The sequence below is a fragment of the Podarcis gaigeae genome, assembly GCF_964106915.1.
Source record: "Podarcis gaigeae genome assembly, chromosome: 2".
NCBI classification, from domain to species: Eukaryota; Metazoa; Chordata; class Lepidosauria; order Squamata; family Lacertidae; genus Podarcis; species Podarcis gaigeae.
The window spans coordinates 104085824-104109049 of NC_139679.1; the positions used below are offsets into that span (position 1 = coordinate 104085824).

The 23226-nt window shown below is 43.8% G+C and overlaps 1 protein-coding gene across 5 annotated transcripts in view; it reads left to right on the forward strand.

The window, feature by feature from the left end:
* The window catches only part of FHIT (fragile histidine triad diadenosine triphosphatase), a 1048842-nt gene that overhangs the window by 365025 nt on the left and 660591 nt on the right, over positions 1-23226 (forward strand). The window lies entirely within an intron of this gene.

A 23226-nucleotide genomic window follows, 5' to 3' on the forward strand; every position in this document is an offset into this window, starting at 1 on the left:
AAAAGTAAAAGAAAATAGAAAATACTCTGGATTTTTAGATAGGCTCTATGATTCAAGAGTGATCTACTCAAGGGCAGACCACTTTGTTTTGGTTGGGGCAAATTCTCAAACCTCAGTCATTTCAGGACAACTTTTTGTATAGATGCCAGAGAAGTGATTGGTACTTGACGATGACTGAAAAGGAGAAGAAAGTACTGAAGTCAGGGAGAACTTAAATAAAACAGAAGACTGGAACACAACACACTAATCCTGTTATTAAAAACACAAATACATGCGAGCACACAGGAGAACTTATGCATGATTCAGACCTGCCTTGTGTACAGGTTTTAAATTGCACCTCATCTAGCTGATAAATCTAGTTTGTCAATTGTTTCTGGTTCGTTTAACCTCAGCAGTTTTGGTTTTTGTTTTGCACATTGCTACTAGTAATTAAGCATCCAAGAGCTCAGTTGCTAGATCAAAGCCAAGCAAACAGCTTGGTTCCTCTGCAGGTTTTTGCTGCTCCCTCAAAAGAATCTGGTTCCTCAAATTTCCTACCAGGGAAGCAAGATTTAACTACCAAATGCGACAATTTAGGGTCTTTTCAGATGGGAGGGTTCCCCAACACCCACAAATTCTGCAAATCCTGGTGTGGATAGCAGCTAAACTTGCTGGCCTTAGATATTAAGGAAAAAGTTAGAATTGCAACTCTGTTCAGCACTGGAGTTCCTCCTCCTCCTCCATAGCACACAGAGGTTGTTAGTGATAGAATGATGCCCTCTTTGGGACTCTCCTTTCTGAAGCCACTGCTTCCTGTTACCCAGGACCAACTCAAGACATTTTCGCACCTGAGGTGAACCACAAAAGGTGCCTTCCTCCCCACCATGGGAAAAGGAGTGAGTGAAGATTTGCATCAGGAACACTATCTATCTATCTATCTATCTATCTATCTATCTATCTATCTATCTATCATCTATCTATCTATCATCTATCATCTATCATCTATCATCTATCATCTATCTATCTATCTATCTATCTATGAAGAGTGCAGCAATTTTCTTTTTTGTGATCGGTGAAGAATTCCTCTCGTTCTCACCTTCATCTGCTAATGGACAGCAGTCTTGTCTTTGGGGCAAATCCAGTCATCCCGTCTGTGGAAAAATGGGTAGTCTCCTTCTCCAGGTCTTTTCTACCTCTTCTCTAGGTATCCGATAACTGGACTGGATAAACAGGGGCATCCCTGAGGACAGTCAAAACTCTTGGTTTCTCAGCCCCCCTTTTTTTTGCATAGCCAGGAAGTGACCTTTTATGTTCGCTTGGAATAACACCGAATGACAAAGCACAGGAAACGCTCAGGACCGCTGGGGACCTCTAAGCTGAAGTTGCTTTTACCGAAGCTGTTCTCCCACTTCAGAAGTATCGAACATTCCTGTGACAGAGTGTAATTTTTGTTTGAAGGGAGAAGCATTAAACGGCCCGTGGAAGTGTGGCTCAGCATATTTCATATAAATCTTGCAAGGGGAAGGAGTTAGGATGGGGTTTTCCGGGGGGGGGGGGGGGCTTAGAAGCAAATTTGCTGCTTATCTGCAAGGGAGGGGGAGAAGCTGGCTTTAGAACGGCTCACAGACGAAGCAGCAGAAATTTATCTTAGCTAAAGAGCTGGAACGGAGCCCAGGAGGATGCAATGCTTATTGTGCTAAAATAGGTGTGCTATCCTGAGGGCTTCTTGTCAATGGCTTTGGCAGCTTGAGAGACTGGCACCAACAGTGTCTTAAGCTGCTTGCCAGGCACAGATTCCCAGCAGCAAATTTGCTTGTGGGCTGAGTCTTGTTCCACAAGCATGGCACAGATCAGCTCTCCTGGATGTCTCTTCAGGAGCCTAGGCTGGAGAGGAGTCGGAGCAGGGCCTAAGCCCAAACCTAAGCACAACTTCTTGCCCCCAAGCCAAACACAGTCCCATCAGCCATGATTTATTGAGGTTCCTCCTTTTTTTTTTGCGGGCACTGAAGTAAAAACAGGATGTTTCAGGCCCACAGAGGGCACTATATATATATCCTGTGTTCAGCTTAAAAGGTAAAGGGACCCCTGACCATTAGGTCCAGTCGTGGCCGACTCTGGGGTTGTGGTGCTCATCTCGCTTTATTGGCTGAGGGAGCCGGCGTACACCTCCCGGGTCATGTGGCCAGCATGACTAAGCCGCTTCTGGCAAACCAGAGCAGTGCACGGAAATGCCGTTTACCTTCCCGCTGGAGCATTACCTATTTATCTACTTGCACTTTGACATGCTTTCGAACTGCTAGGTTGGCAGGAGCAGGGACTGAGCAACGGGAGCTCACCCCATCATGGGGATTCGAACCACCGACCTTCTGATCGGCAAGTCTAGGCTCTGTGGTTTAACCCACAGCGCCACCCGCGTCCCCCTGTGTTCAGCTTGGTGGGCCATAAATAGGTGATTTAGGCGGTTTTACTGTGTCTTTTGAACTTTTGGGGTGGGGAGTTGCTTTGAGTTTACCTTATTAAGAAAAGTATTTCTTAGTAGGTGAAACTGGTGCGGTGCTTTCAATAGTGTGCCATCGTTATAGCAATTTTTGTTATACCCTGTCATTTCCTGCTGCTGTTTTAGAGTAAGGCTGCAAGGGGTATTTTAAGTGGTTCATTTAGAGCTTTATCTTTGCAGCTAACTGCCTTGAGGTTTCTGGAGGAAGGATGGGATAGCAGGTGCCAAGAAAAGCCTCTGCCTAAGACCTTGATAATTGCTGCCAGTCTGAGTAAGCAATACTGAGCTTGATTAACAAAATGCTTGACCTGGCATGAGGCAGTTTGCTGTATTCCTAGAAGACTCAAATTGCCCTTGTAAACATTCAGACTTCACTGAGAACCGGGGCACAAAATCAGCTAAGGGTATACATCCCAAAGGTGGCTTTGATGTGACTTGCCTACAATGAATGGTGCTGTTTTCAGGTGATAGGCGGACCTGTTGCCATTGACAGCCTGGCGGTTTGACAGAGATTATCAAGGAAGCACACTTCTTGCTGAAAGCAGCGTCTTTGATATTGTGCTAAGAGAAATTCACAATCTGTGGTCAGAATAAATTATGTGCAGTGGTTATGTGCATGTGCATCATTAGTACCTCCAAGACAAATTATTATGAGAGCCAAGGAGCTGTGTGAGAGGGAAAGGGATTTGCCTGTTCAGTCCAAATATATTCCCTCTAAAGCAGGGGCAGCTAAATTGTGGTGGCGTTGGACTCCAACAACTCATCTCAGCCCGAGCCAGCACAGTCAATGGCCATAAGGCAAATACTAGCTTCATAAGAGGGATTTTCCTCTTGATCAAAGGAGGGGAAGAAAATATGACCTTTAAAGCCCAATAAGGCCTTGTCCCAGTATACCTGAAGGAGCATCTCCACCCCCATCGCTCACCCTGGACACTGACGTCCAGCGCCGAGGGCCTTCTGGCGGTCCCCTTACTGCGAGAAGTGAAGTTACAGGGAACCAGGCAGAGGGCCTTCTCAGTAGTTGTGCCCTCCCTGTGGAAGACCCTCCCATCAGATGTCAAGAAAATAGACTTTTAGACTGACTTATCTGACTTTTAGAAGACATCTGAAGGCAGCCTTGTTTAGGGAAGTTTTTAAGGATTGATGTTTTTATTACGTTTTCAGATATGTTGTCAGCCACCCAGAGTGGCTGGGGAAACCCAGGCAGATGGGCAGGGCTTTATTATTATTATTATTATTATTATTATTAATAAATAAAATTCCTTCCAAATCTGCTTTGATCCACATAATCAGTACACACACACATCCCATCTGATGCCAGCTGCATTTTTTTTAAATGTGCAAGTTAAATGGACGAGACCTTTGATATAATGTCTAATTTGGCTCTCAGATATGTTTATCTCTTGAGTTGTCCCAGCTTCTTGCCAGTTTGTGGCTCCAGAACCATAGGAACCCCCAACTACAGCCTCGGTCCTCTCTCCTGCACTGCCCCAACCTTCTACCTAGTTAGGGGGCTTGCTCAGCTTCATCCACTGTTTCTCATTGGCAGATGCCTTCCTACCAGACTTCAAGCAGCCTGCAAAAGCACTGGCCTCCTTTTGCACCAGGTCCTGGGAAGAATCTACGGCCACAGGAGCGTGTGGTGCCTTTTTGACAGGCTCAGTGCTTTCCGCAAAGTTCACGTTTGGCGATCGGCGCATTCACGCTTCGCATGGTATGGCTGTGCAGTTGCCATGGTGATGTTGATGTTGTCTGTGGATAATGCACAGAATTAAAAGTGCTGCTCCCTCATTGTAAAGCCTCAATAATCTTGCGTCTGTTCAGTTTCAAACAGCCCGTGTTAACAGGGGAGTTTAATTTAGCATGTTAATAAAACCTTGCCAAAGCCATCAGGCCTCTCATCTCCCATAAAGAATACCTATCATTCCCACCCTCCTTTTCTTTTTTTAGACATAATAATGTCCACAAAGAGCCATTTCTGAAATACCTGTGTTAAGAGGCGAGCTCTTGATTCTTCTGCTCCTTAGCAAAGTGGTTACCAGAGCAATGCTGGGTAGATGCACTTTTAGAACCACCATCTTGAGAGAGAGGCATTTCCCTTCCCTTTAATTTGGGCAGTGCTCAGTCTCATGAATGAGAGTTCTGTGCTTTGAACATGCAGCAGAAGAACCCTAGAAGCAAACTCCCCTGTCATTTCCTCCATTCAAGGGCCATTGGCCTTTTCTGATATCTGATCATTTTAGACAAGCCTTTACGCAGAGAACTTGCTGGATAGCCAGAGGACTACGGATGCACTTCGTGCAAGGCAGTCTGGAGTTAGCCTTAACATCTGCTAAGATAAGAACCAATTAATCAAGATTGATACTAGGCAACGTGGACTAATTTAAACTCGTTTGTTAATGCAACTGAAACAGAGAGCACGAGAAGGAGCGCTCATCAGTGAAATTAAGAGCAAAATGGTTACCTATTATGTAAGATGGGGGACGGCATCATTTACAGTGATGTTGACAAAATGTGTATATGCAAGCATGCGTTACATGGAGTTTCGCATGCAAGCATTATTGCATTTGTGGTTGTATACAAGGCACCGGAAGAACTCCGGAGGAAAAGAATGGTGAAAATGCAAGGAATTAAAGCACCACAGCTCATCTTCTCTTTATGAATAAATGTAAGGCCTTGTGAATGACATTATGGGCCTTTTTGGATTTATTGTTCCTGGCTTAATAAGCTAAAATAGAAAGAAAGATAGATGATAAATAGATAGATGATAGATAGATAGATAGATAGATAGATAGATGAGAGATAGATAGATGATAGATAGGTCTCCCCCCCAGAAAAGCAGACAAAACAGAAGGAATAATAAGGGACCCCCGCGCCCCAAATATAGATAGAAAACGGCAATGTACAATAAAGTTGTACAGAGAAAGTAACTTGGTTTTTGGAATTAAAGTGTCATTCAAACTAGCTTCGCGGCAATTGGACTCCTTGGGCCATTCCTGATTTTCTCTAGCCAAGGTGCGAACACCTTTGCGTAGGGTAAAGGCATTGCCACCCCTGTCAATGCCCCACTAGTGTATACACAAACAGAAATGAATCTGACATAAATGAAGCTGTGCTGATGTGAACAGCTGGGGAGGGGAAGAACTGGGAAACAGGTTGGGTGTTGGGAACAACTTCACTGCGCTCTATGGCGGTCATGTGAATGCACTCCAAGACGATAACCTTGTCTTTCGTTTCCATTCGTTTTAATGAATGGGGGGTGCAGGGGAGAGGGAAAGATTCAGTGGTGTCTGGCCACTTTTCTCCATTCCCCCCAAGATTTCTGGGCTCGATGCATGGAGAGCGAACATACTCTTCGTTTACGTATGCCTCTGAAGTAACGGCTTGTAACATTAAAGAGTCTTTCTGTCTACCTTGTGAGTGTCATGTTAACTCTGGTGTGGAGCTTTGTGATTGCCTTTGATGTGCCTTGATCTTCTTTCTCTTGCTTTCCATCCTGAACCATGTTTTATTCAAGTGAAGTGGAAGTTATTGACTCCTTCTGTAGTTTTGTTGCTAAGGCACCCCATGGAGAACATAAAAATTTATTTGGCCTCCGTGGATAAGTTTCATGAGTCACCCCGATGTAAAAATATTGTTGGTTTTTGTTGGCTCCTTGGACCCTTAGGCTGAAGGTGATATTTAGATTTGTGATAATATTATAGGGTGGTGGGGAAAAAGATAAAGTCTAAGGCCATTGTTTGAAGTCATTGCAAAGCCTTCTAAACTCTTCTCCTGCACCCTCAAGTGTACTTTTGGGAAAGGACGTCATCTGTTTTGGGTTGTGTTGATTGGAGGGTCATAGCTTTGTGGCAGAGCAGCTACTTTGCATGCAGAGGGTCGCAGTTTTGAATCCAGGCATCTCCAGGTAGCGTTGGGAGAGAAGCCTTGTCTGAAGTCCTGGAGAGCCATAGCCAATCAGTGCAGATGATACTGAGCAAGATGCACCAATGGTGTCACTCAGTATAAGGCGGCTTCCTATGTTCATAACACGTAAGAGGAAAGTGAGGCCACACTAACTATCCCCTCCATCTCACAACACCTGTCCACCCTCATCCCCACCAACTGCATGTTCATAGTTCCATGTCTGAAGGCTTTCCCTTGACAAACATTAGTGTGGGGAAGGGCGTTAGTGATGTACACATGACACTGAGGCTAGCTAGCTTGGCTCTCCTCACATGTCATTCAACATGTCAATTGAATGACAGAGAGCTTCTGCCTTCAACACCAAGGGCTGACGTGCCCTTTTCTGTGGCTGTTTTTAGAATTCATTGCAGCAGGGCCGGCCCAGCCATTATGCAAGGTGAGAGCACTGCCTCAGGCGGCAGAAGCCCCCAGGTTAGCACTCCCGTGGGTGTCCCGCCTCTGCTGCCAGCAGTGAAGAAGCAACACTTCCTTTTCCGCCATTTTGGGGTGAGATCATGTCCATTTGGGGTGGGATTTCTCCAGTGCTATTTTTCTAGAAAAAGGAGTGCCGGAACTCACCATGAATGCTTCCCTTGTTCTCTTATCCCACTGGAGGGGTGCCGGAACTGAGTTCCTGTGAGTTCCAGCTGAAAAACAAAGCCCTGGATTTTGTCCCCAAATGGCGTGTTCTGACTCAAAATTGGTTCTGATGGCAGTGACGCTTCTTTGCCAGCTGCAGATGTGGCAGGGCATGCAGCAGCGGCAGAGTGTGTGGCGACAGGTATGATGGCAGCAGGGCAGGGCTACACTTCCCATTTTGCTTCAAGAGGTGAAACGGGGCATGCCTTCCCTTTCTTGCCTTCTTCACAAAAAGGGATACGCTTCGTCGTTGTTGAGAATGTAAGCATCCCATTTATGAAGCACACTTTATGCTGACACTCAGAGCTCGTTCTAGTTGGTCCTAGCAGGCAGAGACAGGGAGGGTTAAGGTCGTTCACAACAGATGCTTCTTCTTAGAATAAACCTAGTTTTATTTGAAGATTGCCCCTCAGTTTAAGGAATATGAATTAAGCAGAACATGACATGGTGCCAGGATTAAAGTACCAAGTGCGGCTTCAAATCAAACCGTCTGCTTATCTCCCTTCTCGTCATCAATCTGCTAACTTCTTATATTTCTCAGCTTTATTTGTCCTCTCAAGATTCTGAAGCATCACGGTACATGAGAGCTTTAGATTTCTATGGAATCTTTAAGTGCTTCATCTCTGCGGCTTGCTAACTTCTTCACAATAGTCTTTGATTCAGAGATGAACAGAAAGTGGCTGCAGTCCTGAGTCTTACAGGACTGGAAGCTGTTGATGTTTTTGAAAGCCAGCAGGCAAGCCAGGCTGAGAGACACAGCTATGAAGAGGTTTTCCTTGCAAAGTAAAGTGAAACTTGGGAGAAGGAGGGAGAGAGAAATTTTGTAGGAAGGCAACGCGAAGGTGAGTCACCTGAATAATTTTATATTGCAAGTCTCTTTGAGACTTCATATTTCATAAACAAAAGTGACTAATAAGCCCTAATAACAATATTTTAAACAGACTTCATGCTGTCCTTACAGGCAGTCAAGAGATCCCATCATAACACATCAGAGTGTAATTAGCATTAAAAATCTAAAGCTGCTAAACAGATTACTGGAAGGCGTAGGGATCAGTTTAGACAAAGCAGTTACACTGAGGCAGGGAACTGAGATGGCTGGCAAAGTACTCAGAGTTTAGGCTTAGATATAAGTTTCAGGGACTCATGAAGAGGCGGGGTTTACAAGCCCCCCCAATTATTCTCCCCCTCAGGTTAAAATCTGAGCCAGAGAAGAACCTCCCTGTTCTCACCAAGCCCAGCCCTCAATGTCCCTTTCCCTTGCCTGGCACATGGTGGAGGCACAGCAGAAACTGCATGCACAGAGGGAGAAGAATGAGAGAGGCCTGGTTGTTCTGTGTTAGGGCAAAAGGCTCCCCAAAAACTATGGGAGATGCAGTTCTCCTGTGAGTTGATTGCCATTTTCATAATTTTATATAATCTCACTATTGTAGAAGTTTCATAATACAGCACTGCACTGCACATTAGAACATTTCAATAGATTTAAATAAGCCTTTTCTTAACGTGAAGAAGCTTCTGTAGAAATCTGTCAATGCATTTTGAGCGGGAGTAATTTTTTATCAGCCTATATCTATGTTTTCTTTGAAAGCTCAAATAGCATGTTTGCTAAGGGCAAATACAATTATTTCAGGATATACTGCAAACTTTGCTTATGTGCCAGAAAGGAAGAAAAAGAACATGAAAGTGACATTTTCTGAATTACCCACCAAATGAGTAGTTAAATACAATCTTGGTGTAGCAAATAGAATCTTCCGAGATGACGTACATTACAGTGTGAGAGTTTCTTTAGGCATTTTGTAAGTGATATTGGAAAGATTATCTTTCCTAAGTGCTGATAATGCATGGTAGGTTTATGTTTTTATTACTTGCTGACAATGTCTTATTATTACTACATAAATTTGCTTTTACTCCTAATTAAACTTTCAAAAAGTAGTTAGGCTTGTCCTTTCGGAAGATGAAACATTTATGTGTACACAGTGTCTCACAGAGTGATGCATGTGCAAAAATAATTATCAAAAGGAAACATCTATTGATAAAGTGCCATATGGCCTTGGCACAACTCTAGATGATCTTACAAAGACTTGTGTGTTTGTCAGAGGAAAACGTCTATCCTTAAACATAGCATTTGTCCTTGTTCTGCATGCTAACACATGACAGTCGGTGTGGCGCAACAAAGTGTTGGACTGGGACTCTAGGAAAGGCAGGTTCAAACCCCTATGGAGGCAAGATGCTCACGGGGTACCCTTGCACCAGTCACACACACACCAACAAAGGTTTGATGTGAGGACCAAACAGGGAGGGGAGAGAATCTTTGGAGAAAAGGTATGATATAGATCAGGTACACCACCTTGCCCCCATGACAGTGGGTGCCCGGGGTGTGCTGACGTCACCGTATAGATGGTGCCTATGATAGAATAAACAACTTAACAAACAACACATGGTTTGTAAAGGAACAATTAAAATGACAAGGAACTGTCACATAGAGCAGTTGGACTATTCAGGACAGACAAAAGAAAGTACAGTGGTACCTCTGGTTACGTACTTAATTTGTTCCGGAGGTCCATTCTTAACCTGAAACTGTTCTTAACTTGAAGCACCACTTTAGCTAAAGGGGCCTCCCACTGCTGCTATGCCGCTGCTGCATGATTTCTGTTCTCATTCTGAAGCAAAGTTCTTAACCCGAGGTAATATTTCTGGGTTAGTGGAGTCTGTAACCTGAAGCGTATGTAACCTGAAGCGTATGTAACCCGAGATATCACTGTACTTCTTCAAGCAGCCCGTAGTTAATATATTCCTACAAGAAGTAGTGATGGTGCCAACCTGGATGGTTTTAAAAGGACATTAGGCAAATTCATGGAGGGCAAGGCTATTAATGGCTACTAGATGCAATGGATATCTTCTCCCTCCCCTGTTGGATGCAGAAGAGTATGCTGGATTCGATGAGCCACTGGCCTGATGCAGCAGGTTCTTCTTACGTTCTTAAGAAACTTGAGCGTGAGAGCAATCTTCTGTCTGCTCTCTATCATTAGAATATCTGTATTTTGTATTTGATCTTTATTTCCGAGCGGCACCTGAACTCGAGTCCCCCAGCAGTGAAACATTGCCGCTTTCCTCAAGTCAATGTGTTAATGAAGCCTGCATTCAAGCCCTTCCGGGTGCCACAGAAATTGAAGCAGAAGTAATAGTCTTGCTGAATCCGTCAAGTTCAGACAAGTTTGAGATATTCCTTCCTAATGAATTCTTTCACTTAGTTGTGCTCATTATCAGTTTCAGAAATAATCAGATGGTATTCACACTGGGGGTATAATTCCTTTGCAGAGTGGTCCAATTTCAGAATGTTTCTAGACTCCTCGTCACAAAAAAAGATAGTGTAGAATTGGTGGTGGAGGTGGAAATACAGAAAAGAGCAAAGAAAATAACCAGGAGGCTGCAATAACAATGTTACTAGGGGAAGAATTCTGCATCCTCCTGTGACGATGGTTCCATCAATGCAAATATTTCTGCTTCTCAGACCAAACTATCCCCCCTCCTTCCCCAGTGCTGTTCTGGGGTTCTGCTGAACCCCACAGTGGATTTGGAGTAAGTGCAACGAGGAGGTAAAGGCCCCATTGCACTAGTTTTATGGTGTAGTAATGGGTACAAAAGGGTGGCGCTGTGGTCTAAACCACTGAGCCTCTTGGGCTTGCTGATCAGAAGGTCGGCGGTTCGAAGCTCTGCAACAGGGTGAGCTCCCGTTGCTCAGTCCCAGCTCCTGCCAACCTAGCAGTTCGAAAGCATGCCAAAAAGTGCAAGTAGATAAATAGGTACCGCTCCGGCGGGGAGGTAAATGGCGTTTCCATGCGCTGCTCTGGTTTCGGTGTTCCATTGCGCCAGAAGCGGTTTAGTGATGCTGGCCACGTGACCTGGAAAAACTGCGGACAAATGCCAACTCCCTTGGCCTGAAAAGCGAGATGAGTGCCACAACCCCAGAGTCGTCTGCGACTGGACTTAACTGCCAGGGGTCCTTTACCTTTACCTTTTAATGAGTGCAAAAATGCATATTGTTATAGGTTTCTGATGAGAATTTTCACCAGGTGGGAAAGTGATTCACTACCTGCATTTGCATGTTATATGTCACTTAAACGGAACAGACTCCTGCCAGAAGGGTAGCCTAACCCCTGTGATTTCAGACGATCTTGCTTCCAGCTCTTTGGATATGAGAGATTCTATGCCGGCCTGGGATGTTTTCACACTTTAATGAGAGCAGCCCTTTGTGATACATGGAGCCAGCTTTGCAATAACCATATTTACACCAAACCCTGCTTTCCCAAAGGTGGAATATTTCCCCTCTAAGAGTTTATTTTGATGGGCATGTTATATGTGAAGACATTTTGTTGCAAGTAGATTTACATGGTTCAGTGCTTGGTTTTGCTTCTAGATGCTCTGCTGGGAGTTTTACTCGTATGCCAGGTCTTGTTTTTAGGCTTGTTGGCTGTCAGAATAATAGCAGCGGTAGTATATTAAGAAATATATCCTAGTTCATCTTCATTTCCCTTTAATATTGGCAGTTTGGGCCAGAGCCAAAGCCGGTTGAAGTTATTGCTTTCCGATTTGGCCTTACAGGACACAGAGGCCCAGAACTTCTGATCTCTATTATTGTCTCTTTTTTAACTGATGACTCTAGGCGAGCCATTTATTTTTATGCTATCATTCATATTTAGTTTCGGTACCCTGATTCTAAACACGTTGGCTTGGATCCTAGTTAAATTAAACTCAAGTTGACAAAAGGAAAGTTTTTTCCCCAGCCACCTGTGCCCCCAGAAAGCCTCCTGGGGTTGGGGAGAGTTGCTCCAAATTGTTCATAGCTTCTGCATCAACTTCTTTTGTGATAAATGGCAGGGAGAAGGGAAAAGCTATGTTTAAACACACACACATATGGCCCTGCTGCATTAAGGGATCCCCCCTTTTTTTTTGAAATGTAGTATGACTAAAATGTGTTAGTAGTTTTTGCAATTATTTGAGGATATGTGTGTGGGGGGGGGTTGTCAGTTTGTCCATAAAGTGGGCTATCAGCATTAAAACTCCTGTATTGCCTTTAAGGTCCGTATAGTTAAAGCCATGGTTTTCCCAGTAGTGATGTATGGAAGTGAGAGCTGGACCATAAAGGCGGCTGATCGCCAAAGAATTGATGCTTTTGAATTATGGTGTTGGAGGAGACTCTTGAGAGTCCCATGGACTGCAAGAAGATCAAACCTCTCAGCCCTGAGTGCTCACTGGAAGGACAGATCCTGAAGCTGAGGCTCCAATACTTTGGCCACCTCATGAGAAGAGAAGACTCCCTGGAAAAGACCCTGATGTTGGGAAAGTTGGAGGGCACAAGGAGAAGGAGACGACAGAGGACGAGATGGTTGGACAGTGTTGTCGAAGCTACCAGCATGAGTTTGACCAAACTGTGGGAGGCAGTAGAAGACAGGAGGGCCTGGCATGCTCTCGTCCATGGGGTCACGAAGAGTCGGACACGACTAAACAACAACAACAAATTGCCTTTTTGCTCTTCCTAAGAGATCTCACCAGTGTGGTGGAGGAGTTCAAGTGTCGGGCTAGGAGCTGGGAGCCCAAGGTTCAAATCCCAACTTGTCCATGAAACTCACTGGGTGACCTTGAGCCAGTCACTGCCTCTTAGCCTAGCCTACCTCACAAGGTTGTTGTGGTTTGAATGAGGAGGTGGAGAATGACTATGCACACCATCTTGAGCGCTTTGGAGAAAAAGTAGGATGATGATAATGACAATGACAACAACAACAAACAGACTGTGGCACTTGATGGGTTGCTTGTCGTAGAACCTTTTAGCAGGCATGACTTCCCTTTCCTGCCTCTTGTGTGGTGGCTCCCTTGCAGATTAGTTTCACAAGCTTTTGAAACCTTTCATTGGAAAGGGACAGACTTCTCTATCTGCTTAGGTGGTTAAGGAACAACAAAACTGAGACCATCACCAATAACCTGGCTTTCAAAAACAGCACTAAAGGCCTTGTCAAAACAGCTTTTGGAAACATTTAGAGCCAACAGATGGACTTCAATACATAACTTCCAGAAGAGCGGCTACATATTCCATGTTGTTCCATATACTCTTAAGCAGTCAACATTCCTTGGTTTTCACAGGTTCCTCATCCTGCCTTTTTAGTCCAAATCTTCAAGAACTTTTGCATTCCGGGTCTAGGATCTTGCTCTTTTTCAGGGCAATTAATGGCTGCCATAAGGGGCTTACCATTTTCCGTAGCCTGCTGAAATAAATCAATTGTATTGGCATGGCCATTATCAGATGTGAAAAGCGAGTCTCACGAGCAGATTATTCTTCTAAAAACAGCTTTTCCTGGATATTCCATCCTATTCTAGTTCAATCTCTTAGCACTCTCAAACTCTGAAATCATCACAAGAAGAGAAAACACAATGCCAAGTACCTTTTGAGACAGATACCGCAAAATTAACTTTGGGTTTATGATCGCTACTTCAGGAAGTCTCTTCAAAACCATAGACAATGCTGCTTTAAAATTGGAGATGCAAATATAAAAGACTAAACTGGCAGAAAATAAAGACACAGGTGTACAATTGCTGTTCTCATCTTTAGGTCCTCACTATTCAAGGCTTTATAACTGTGCTTTTACAGAAACTTCAATAATTCAATTCCTGCCATATCTGTTTTACAGTCCTTCAACAAGGGTGTGTCAGAGAGACAGACAGACAGACAGACAGACAGACAGACAGACAGACAGACAGACAGAGCTTCTGTAGGTGCATTCATTTGGGAACCCACACATTCTTCTGTTCTATGATCTGAAAATCATATTGTTTTTAGCTCCTTGTGCTACAACCCATAGTTTGGAGGAGGAGATACACAGAGGAATGCAGCGACGATACATTTTTTTTTCAGAATAGGAGCAATAATGTCATCTGCCACAGTGTTTGGGTAACAGATGGACCTTCCTTGTTCTGACAAGCTGATGAGGTGATGATGAGACTTCCAAGTTTGTTTGCGATAGACTAGCATGGAGGAAGTTGGAGAAAGAGGAAAAACAATTAAGTAGTGGGTGGATGCTTCTTTCCTTTTCTTTGATGGAGTTCCTGCTTCATGCTAGTAGTTTAAATAGTAACACTTCTTCACAAGATCGGTTGCATTTCCGGATAAAGGGTTAAGCTTTCTGCTGACTGAATATATTTTGCTGACTGAATATATTTTGTTAAAGCTAATGTTCTTTGCGAGTTAGGCCGAAGTTAGCAACATCAAGTTCAACAGAGCAATTCTGTGCAGCGAGGCGAGGGAGCAAGGGAAATCGGTAAGACTTGAGCCTGCAGGCTGGAGACACCGGGCTAGTTACAGATATTATTGTGTTCAAAACCATTGTCTTAATATTTGGCAGCTGCAAGGTGTGAAATGCAAAGTTCAGGGCCCTTGGGATTTGATGCCCTTGTTTCACCTTAAAGTCACATTACGTATTTCACTTGTAGTTTACTTTGTTTATGCTGAATTGCCCTTGTTTGATCTGATTTGAAAATCTGTGTTTATGAGGATCATTCCTTTCACCCGAAAACATTTTTTTAGAGTGGGGTATAGTTCTCTTTCTAAGGGGCTCTTAGAATATTGTTTTGGATATATACCTAAAGGATAGAACTTGTTGTTGTCGTTGTCGTCGTCTTCTTCTTCTTCTTCCTTGGCGATCACTTGTAGCTGAGTAAGATTATCTTTCATAAACATGGTTTTAACAATGAGTCTGTAAGTGGCTGTGGAGGCCAATTTTGGATCTACACGTCCTTCCACAGTTGGACATTGATTTCCAGGCGGGAGTTGATCACGATGTGGATTTGCCAAGCGTGCCTTCCTCTTAGCACGTTTCATCCTGAGTTTGAGTGTCTTGAAAGCCCATGACACCTTTGGTAAAGGCTGTTTTCCAATTGGAGCACTCACAGGCCAGTCTTTCTGTATTTATACTACATTTTTTTAGATTTGCCTTGAGACAGTCTTTAAACTTCTTTTGTTGACCACCAGCATGATGCTTTCTATTTTAAGTTCAGAATAGAGTAGTTGCTTTGGAAGACAATCATCAGGCATCCACACAACATGACCAGTCCAACAAAGTTGATGTTGAAGAATCATTGCTTCAATACTGAATTTATGTTCACCCCACAACCACCCCTAACATGTTATGTGTTTCCTTTCTCCTGCTGCACAACTGTCAGAACTTGCTCAATCTGCATTTGTGTGGTGAGCCACTGAACTCCAGGTAGCAGCCTTCTCGTGAATAACCTCCCAGCCTTGAAATTACTCCCCTCATCCAGGCTGGCGATTGGATCCTTCTGGGCAGAAAGGAGCTAGTGGAAGAATCATCTGCAAGGCATGCAGAAGGTTCCAGCTTCAGTGTCTAGCATCTTCAGATACTGCTAGCAGAGATCTTTGTCTGAAACCCTGGAGTGCCACTGCCAATCAGTGCTGGGAGTACTGAGCTAGATGGACAAAAGGTCTGTCTTGAGATGAAACAGCTTCCCACCTTCCTCTTTTGGCTGAGGGTCTCCCAAGCAACAAGATCTTCCGGAGCTTTGCATCCTTAATTACTCTCTGGTCCTGCTTTTATTTCTTGACCCCGCTGACTCATTCCTCCATCTCTAATCCAGCTCTTTCATCCTGACTTCCATGGCACCTGTCTCAACTCAGACTCCTATCTGTGGCCTCACATTGACAGCATCATTAGCTGCCACTGATGCGAATGAGGAAACAGTGTAGGTCCGCTGTAGCACAGTTTGTCATGGCAGTGTCAGCAGTCTTGGCTTGAGCACATGCATCAAGTCCTGTTGTTAAGCGTTCCAGGAATGTACACCCCCTGATTCAAGTGCTTACCAAAGGCTTGAAGGTGCTCAGAAAGTGCCTTCCCTCTGCCCCCTCTCTTCCCTGACCCTAAAGCCTAAAACAGGCATAGGCAAACTCGGCACTCCAGATGTTTTGGGACTACAACTCCCATCATCCCTAGCTAACAGGACCAGTGGTCAGGGATGATGGGAGTTGTAGTCCCAAAACATCTGGAGGGCCGAGTTTGCATATGCCTGGCCTAAAAGCTTTCCTTTGCAGTGGGGTGGGGGTGGATAGAGATGGGAAGGTAGCAAGCAGTAGCAGTGTCCAAGTGGATCTTTGTTTCCTGCTGGGGGTGCGACTACCAGTTCAAGAATCGCCAATGACAAAGTGCTACAAACCATGGGAAAAGCTGCTCTCCAGGGGCCATGGGAGCACCTGCCTCAACCCCTGGTAAGTTACTGGGTCTTGGGCAGGGGATAGGGGAGATTGAGGCCGGCGAAATCTTGCAACTGAATCACACTAAAATCAAGGGAACTTATTCCCTGAGCAATTGGGCTGGGGAGAGTTAACCACAAAGGTTGGGAAACTGTATACTTCCTCCACACCTATGCCATCAGCCTGGGGATTTGTTAACTGAACTGATGCTCAGCGTGTTAGAGACAGCGTTGCTTACCTAATGAAGAGTTGTTGAGGATGCATATGTTTTCGTAAGCAATGAACTGATTTTCTGTAAAGAAAAATCCTTTGGTGTTTTGATGTGCAGAATTCTTGCCTCTGGTGAGAACAGTTCCACCCCCCTCCTCTGCCCCAAATTTCCTCTCATGCCTTCAGGGCATTTAGAAATAGCCTAGTCCTGTCTTAGGGAATTCTTTGCATGGGCTGGGAGGAGGAGGAGGAGGAGGAGGAGGAGGAAGGCAGCAGCATAGCTAATCTGCATGCCTTTGTATATCCCCACAGCGGCACAGGTCACACAGTTTCTGACGAAGTTCTGTGTAGCTGGCACAGTTTGTCGGAACAGAAGCTTTTGAGTGTGTTTCCCGATCGCTGCCCTAGATAAGACAGTCCAACAGATTTTTGACACTGTCGTTTCGAAGCGAAACTGACTGGAGCTCTCCTTTCCGTTTATATTTCCACCAGTCATTTTGAACTTTCTCCAACAGTGGAATCTTAAAGAGCTTAGATTATATGGTGCATCTTTCTTAACGTGGGGTTAATTGTACCGAAGTCAGCCTGGTGCATGGGAAATGAGAGAAGCGTTAGCGGAGGCTGCAGGCTACATTTAGTACACTGCAAATGCATGATGGAAATTGCGAGTGCAGTGCTTCCGCAGACATGCTGCATTCCTTTAAATCATGGGTAAGCAAACTAAGGCCTGGGGGCCGGATCCGGCCCAATTGCCTTCTAAATCCAGCCCGTGGGTGGTGTGAGAATCAGCATGTTTTTACATTAGTGGAATGTGTCATTTTATTTAAAATGCATCTCTGGGTTATTTGTGGGGCAGAGGAAATCGTTCATTCCCCCCAAAAAATATAGTCCGGCCCCCCACAAGGTGTGAGGGACAGTGGACCGACCCCCTGCTGAAAAAGTTTGCTGACCCCTGCTTTAAATGGATATACAAACATACAGCTCCAGTTCCATATCGTGTCAACTCAGCGAAGTACCGTTAAGTCCTATTCAATTCAATGGGGCTTACTCCCAGGTTAGTGGGATTAGGATTCTAGCCATAGGAACCTCCTTTATATCTGTGTTGACAGTCTGTCCTTCTAGATCACAACTGCCAACTCCTGTCTTTGCTAGCCTGGTGCCCTTGGGATGTTTTGGATCATAACACCTATCAGTTTCAGCTAGCAGTGTCCTGCCTGGGTTTGATGGGAGTTGTAGTCTACAGAAATATGGAGGGCACTGCCTTGTCAATTGCTGATCTCTGCATCAGCTGCTTGTTTTAACTGAGCACTGAACATGGAAGCTTTTGCAAACAAGGCATGCGGTTTGCCACTAAGCTGTGGCATCCCATGTAGTCACTACATGATACTCTTTAATCTAATATGAGATACCCTATAAAAAATCAGATATGCAGCATCTCAGGGGAAAAACCACCTAATTTTTCAGTGTATGGTTTTTGTTTTGCTATTTTTAGTTGTTGTTTTTCAGAAAAGCATTGTTCTGTCATTCTAATACTTGCCCCTCACAGTTTCAGTCAATCCGCTCTACTGAGTTGTCTATAATATTATGCGCAGTTACAAAGACAGTGGAACCTCATGACCATATGCAGAATCGCCGTTGGAGTGAACGGGTTCACATCCAGCATGATAGGCAGGTGATAACTCCATTCAGGTGGTCAGCATAGGATTGCACCAAAAAGTGCACAGGGCCTGAGTGGGAAAAGAAAGAGCAGGTGTTCAGAATGCCTTGAGAGAGCAGAAATTATTGGTGAAATCGATTCTAATGGAATTCCAAAGGGGGGGGGGACATATGGAGTACAGTTGATAATTTGTGGGAAGAAGTTGAGACTCTGGGCACAATCTATTGCCTTCCAGAAAAGATTGCACTCTTTTTAATATGACTGCTTTAGAACCGATATGCTGCATGTGTCCTGTACCTTTAGCCTTTCCAAGTCTAGAAGACAGTGAATGGAGGTTATTACAAGTGTTTGGCGGTGTGGTTTCTAGCTGAGAAGCTTGCCTTGTGTGGTCTTTGCAGCTACAGTGGTCTTGTCTGTAATTATAAATGTTGGGTGTGTGAAAGCAGCTGATCAATACTTCAGTCAGGTGATTAGTGTTTAGTGATTTCCAGACGCAAATGCCCAAATTTATCTGACATGGTGTGCCTGAAAGTGGAGAAAGTGGTCGGAAATAGAGCAATTTAGCCAACGAGGTAATGAATTTATGGATTGGTCTTGCAACTTAAAATGTAAACTTAGTTAGTAGTTCAGTTGCAATAGAGTGGTGCTTATTGTTTACATCTCCCTCGAAATGAAATCCCTATTGATCAAATGTGATCTAAAATGTAAAAAGAGAGAGAGAAAGAAAATGGGGCTAGAAGAAGCATGACAGTTGGGTGTTGAGTTAGTGTGTAGAGTCAATGCAGCTGGAACTTTGCACATCCCCTGAGATATGGTGTTGTGTGTGATGGGTGAGACATTTTCAGAAGATCCAGCAAATTGTGACTCCAGCCTAGCTTCCCAGCCATGCACTGCAAGTGCTGTCATTAACATTGTTTGGACCATCTATGAAATATGGACTGGGTATCCAAAATCCAGTCTTCCCGTTGGCCATACCTGATGCCTTTAAAAGAATACCTTTAAATACCTTGAGCCTTTAAAAAATACCCTTGAGCTGTACAGAAAATCAGGAAAGAAATGCAGCTGAGAATGAACTAAATATTATTGCCCCTGCCGAAAGACGCGCTTCTGATTGCAGAGAGATCTTATATCAGAAATCTGGAATAAAACAGGAATGCTCTCTTATCCTAACACTCTTGCCATTTATACCACACGCAATATGACTTCCAAACTGAATTTTAACTATTCTACACATCTGTGCTTTATTTGGTGGAATCCAGCTATGTCATGCTCAGAACAGACCCATTGAAGTCAGTGGATCTAATTTGTCAGGGCTGATTTGTCATTGATTTCAGTGAGTCTGTTCTGAGTGTGAGTCCCCTGCCCTGGTTACTTGATCCCTGCTTTCTTTTATAGGTCTTAAAAAACCTGTAGTGTTCAGACAGGGCTTTGGAACATAAATACACACACCAGTTTATTAACATGCTGTTGATGTTTTTATTGAAGTTATAATTGTAATACTGTGTTCTGGTGCTGTGTACAGTGCCTCAGTTTATAAATATTTAAATAACTAAGTAAGTGATTTGATTTAAAGTTCTTAGCTTTTAAACACACCACGAAATATATTACTTCGGACTGTGCGGCTGTGGCTTTTTATAAGGCTTATTGCATTTTCATATGAGTAGCTCAAATTGCCTTGGAGGTCTCCTCATGCTTATGTGGATGATTATTGATTTTATATTCACAGCATAAATTGATTGAAGTGACAAAGGTTGAAAGTGTCGCTGAACCCTTTCCAGAGTATTTTTTTCCAGTCCCTGTTCGTTCCCTTTCCTAATCTATTTTAACATAGGTGCATTTATGTGGTTAGGAAGCAGATAAAACTTTTCGGTTTTGGCACCACAACTTTGGAATGCCTACCGCAAGCAGACATTGTGACACTGGCATTGCAATCTTCTCCTCAGCATCAGGTTAAGAAGACACTCTCATTTTCTCAGGCATTTCAGAAAGAATTTCAGAATTAACGGATTTTGTGCTTTGGTTTTTACCTTGCCGTTTGTTTTGTTTGCTGCGTTTGTTTAAATACGTTGTGCTTCTATGTTGTGTGAATTATCTCACTTTTGCACTCTACCCTGGAATCTCCTGGTGAAATGTGGTTGAGAAATGTGCTAATTTAAGTTAATATTTAATAAATCCATGGGCTCCCATTGAAAACACAGCAGCTTCCCATGACAGCTAACAACGTTTAAATCCATATAATATACAGGCTACTTAATCACATAATGATGGCAATAAAGCAGCAGCAACAAGCAAATCCTTTCGTATATTTGATTCTTGTCAACTTCCACTCATGTCAGTATAACACCCAAATCTGAGGCTAGTTCCTATTGGATCCTGTTGCTAAAAGCAAAACTGAACAAAAGAGGCTTTTAGAGTTTCCCCTGAACACTACCAAGGAGGGGACTGATTGTGTATCTTGGTGGAGAGAGTTCCATATCTGAAGGCAGAGGTGTGCTAGCCTTCTTGAACCTGGTGGCATGATATTGTTGGGCCAGGACTTCCATCCATTGAAATTGGCGAAATGTGGAGCTTTAAAGCCTTATCAGTGAAAATAGACAGGGTGGAATCTACACACATGTAAAAAACTGCTGTGAAAACGCTTTATAAAAACAACAACAACAATTTGAAAAATACATTGAATTTGGCTTAGCTCACTTTTGCCATCTAGTGTCCCATTTGTGTGTTGCGCTTTAAAACACATTTAAAATGTTTTATTTGCAACTGTATAGCTGAGTCTTAAGACAGAGCTGGATACACTTGCTGTTACTAATCTTCCCAACCTGTGCACTAGACAATAAAAGGAAAGTAAGGCAATCATTTTGCACAGGAAGCAGGTGTTTTTCATTTCAAAGCAATAGATATTCTCATCTCTCCTTCTCTGGTCATAAGATGCAAGATATATGGCAGAAATTGTTCTTGGCATCCGTCTGTCTTGAGAGACAATGGGAGTGTGGCTCTGGGAGTTAAGTCAAATTAGCAGCACTGAAGTGACTTCTGCAGGTTCCCCCTTTCTTCCCTCAGCTTTCCTTCTGCAAACTCCATGTTCCTACATCTGCAGCTCAAAGTGAGCAAGACCTCACAGTTAAGCTTCGTACACAGAAATGCTCATTGCGGCCCTTTATATATACACCCACTTGGTAAAATTAGATTAAAATAACACTACATCCCCTGTTAATCATCCCATAAATAATGCATTTGTTTATATGTATGTTGATAGTTGGTAATGTAATACGTAATTGGAAAACAGATTTAATGCAATTAATACTTAATGAATCTCATCAGAATCAAGAGTTGCTTATTTGGTGAACAACATGTTAATGGGCAACTTTGTTAAAAAGAGAGAAATGGAAATGGTCAAGGAAAAGAGGACTTTTCAGCGTGTTTTTTTAGTTATCAAGATGATCAAGCCTGTGAGGAACGGGTGAAGGAGCTGGGTATGTTTAGCCTGGGAAAAGAGGAGGAGGCTGAGAGGAGATATGCTAGCTATCTTCAAGTATCTTAAGAGCTGTCACATGGGGAAATGGAGCAGGCTTGTTCTCTCCTGCTCTGGAGGGTACAACTCAAACCAATGGATTCAAGGTACAGTAAAGGAGATTCTGCCTAAGCACCAGGAAAAGCTTTCTCCTGGTAAGAGCTGTTTGATGGTGGAGTGGACTTCCCTGGGAGGCTGTGGACTCTTCTTCACTGGAGGTTTTTCAGCAGAGGTTGGATGGCCATCTGTCATCGATGCATTGCAGAAGAAGAAGAAGAAGAAGAAGAGTTTGGATTTGATATCCCGCCTTTCACTCCCTTTAAGGAGTCTCAAAGCGGCTAACATTCTCCTTTCCCTTCCTCCCCCGCAACAAACACTCTGTGAGGTGAGTGGGGCTGAGAGACTTCAAAGAAGTGTGACTGGCCCAAGGTCACCCAGCAGCTGCATGGAGGAGCAGAGACGCGAACCCGGTTCCCCAGATTACGAGACTACCACTCTTAACCACTACACCACACTTGCAGTCAGTTGGACTAGATGAACCCCAAGCCAACTCTACAATTCTGTGATTCTATGATTCTGCCAGAATTTGGCTCTATACAGCAACCTTCCGGGTGTATTAGGAAACAGTTCCCATAAGGCTGTGGCCCAAACCACCTAGAAGGCACCAGTTTAGAGGAGGCTGCTACAAATGTTACCCTACAGTCTACACACTGATCTTGGAGCGAGCCCCATTGAGCTCACATAGGATTGTGCTGTTCGGCATGTAAGCGGCATTTTAAAAATGAAATAAAAATACCACTTGCCGACCACTTTAATCTATGCAAGCTTCTGTATTATCCTTTGGAGACTAGTAGCTGACGCATTCCCCAAATATTCACATTTTGCATTTTTATTAATCGAGCGAGATAAAAATGCTCTTGAGGACAGTTGGGCATTGTAGGAAATGCTAAGAATGTGACAGGTTCTCTGCGCCGAGCACACAAGAGCCACACTAATGTCAGAAAGTTTAAATATATTGTATTGCAAATGAAATTAGGTATGATAAATCTTTACCTTCAGACTTTTCATCTCAATTCCCGTTCTTATGCTGTGTTCCAGCAGCGCTGTTGCTCCTCTTTCTATTTGTGCCTGAGTTTCTTCCCTTCCAGCAGTCTTTGAATGACAGCGTTCCCTCTGCACTAAAGGCGGTCTTAGTTATGTGAGTCCCAATCCACAAGTAGCCAGAATGCCACGCACACAGGAAGAGGTACAGTCGTACCTTGGATCCCTAATGTCTTGTGAGTCTAACGTCTTGGCTTCCAAACGCCGCAAACCCAGAAGTGAGTGTTCCGGTTTGCAAACGTTCTTTGTAACCCAAACGTCCGACGCGGCTTCCACAACTTCTGATTGGCTGCAGGAATCCATTCCGGAAGTCCATTCAACTTCTGAAAATGTTGAAAACCAAGGTGATTCCTGCAGCCAATCGGAAGCCACACCTTGGTTTTCGAACATTTTCGGAAGTTGAATGGACTTCCGGAACGGATTCTGTTTGAGAACCA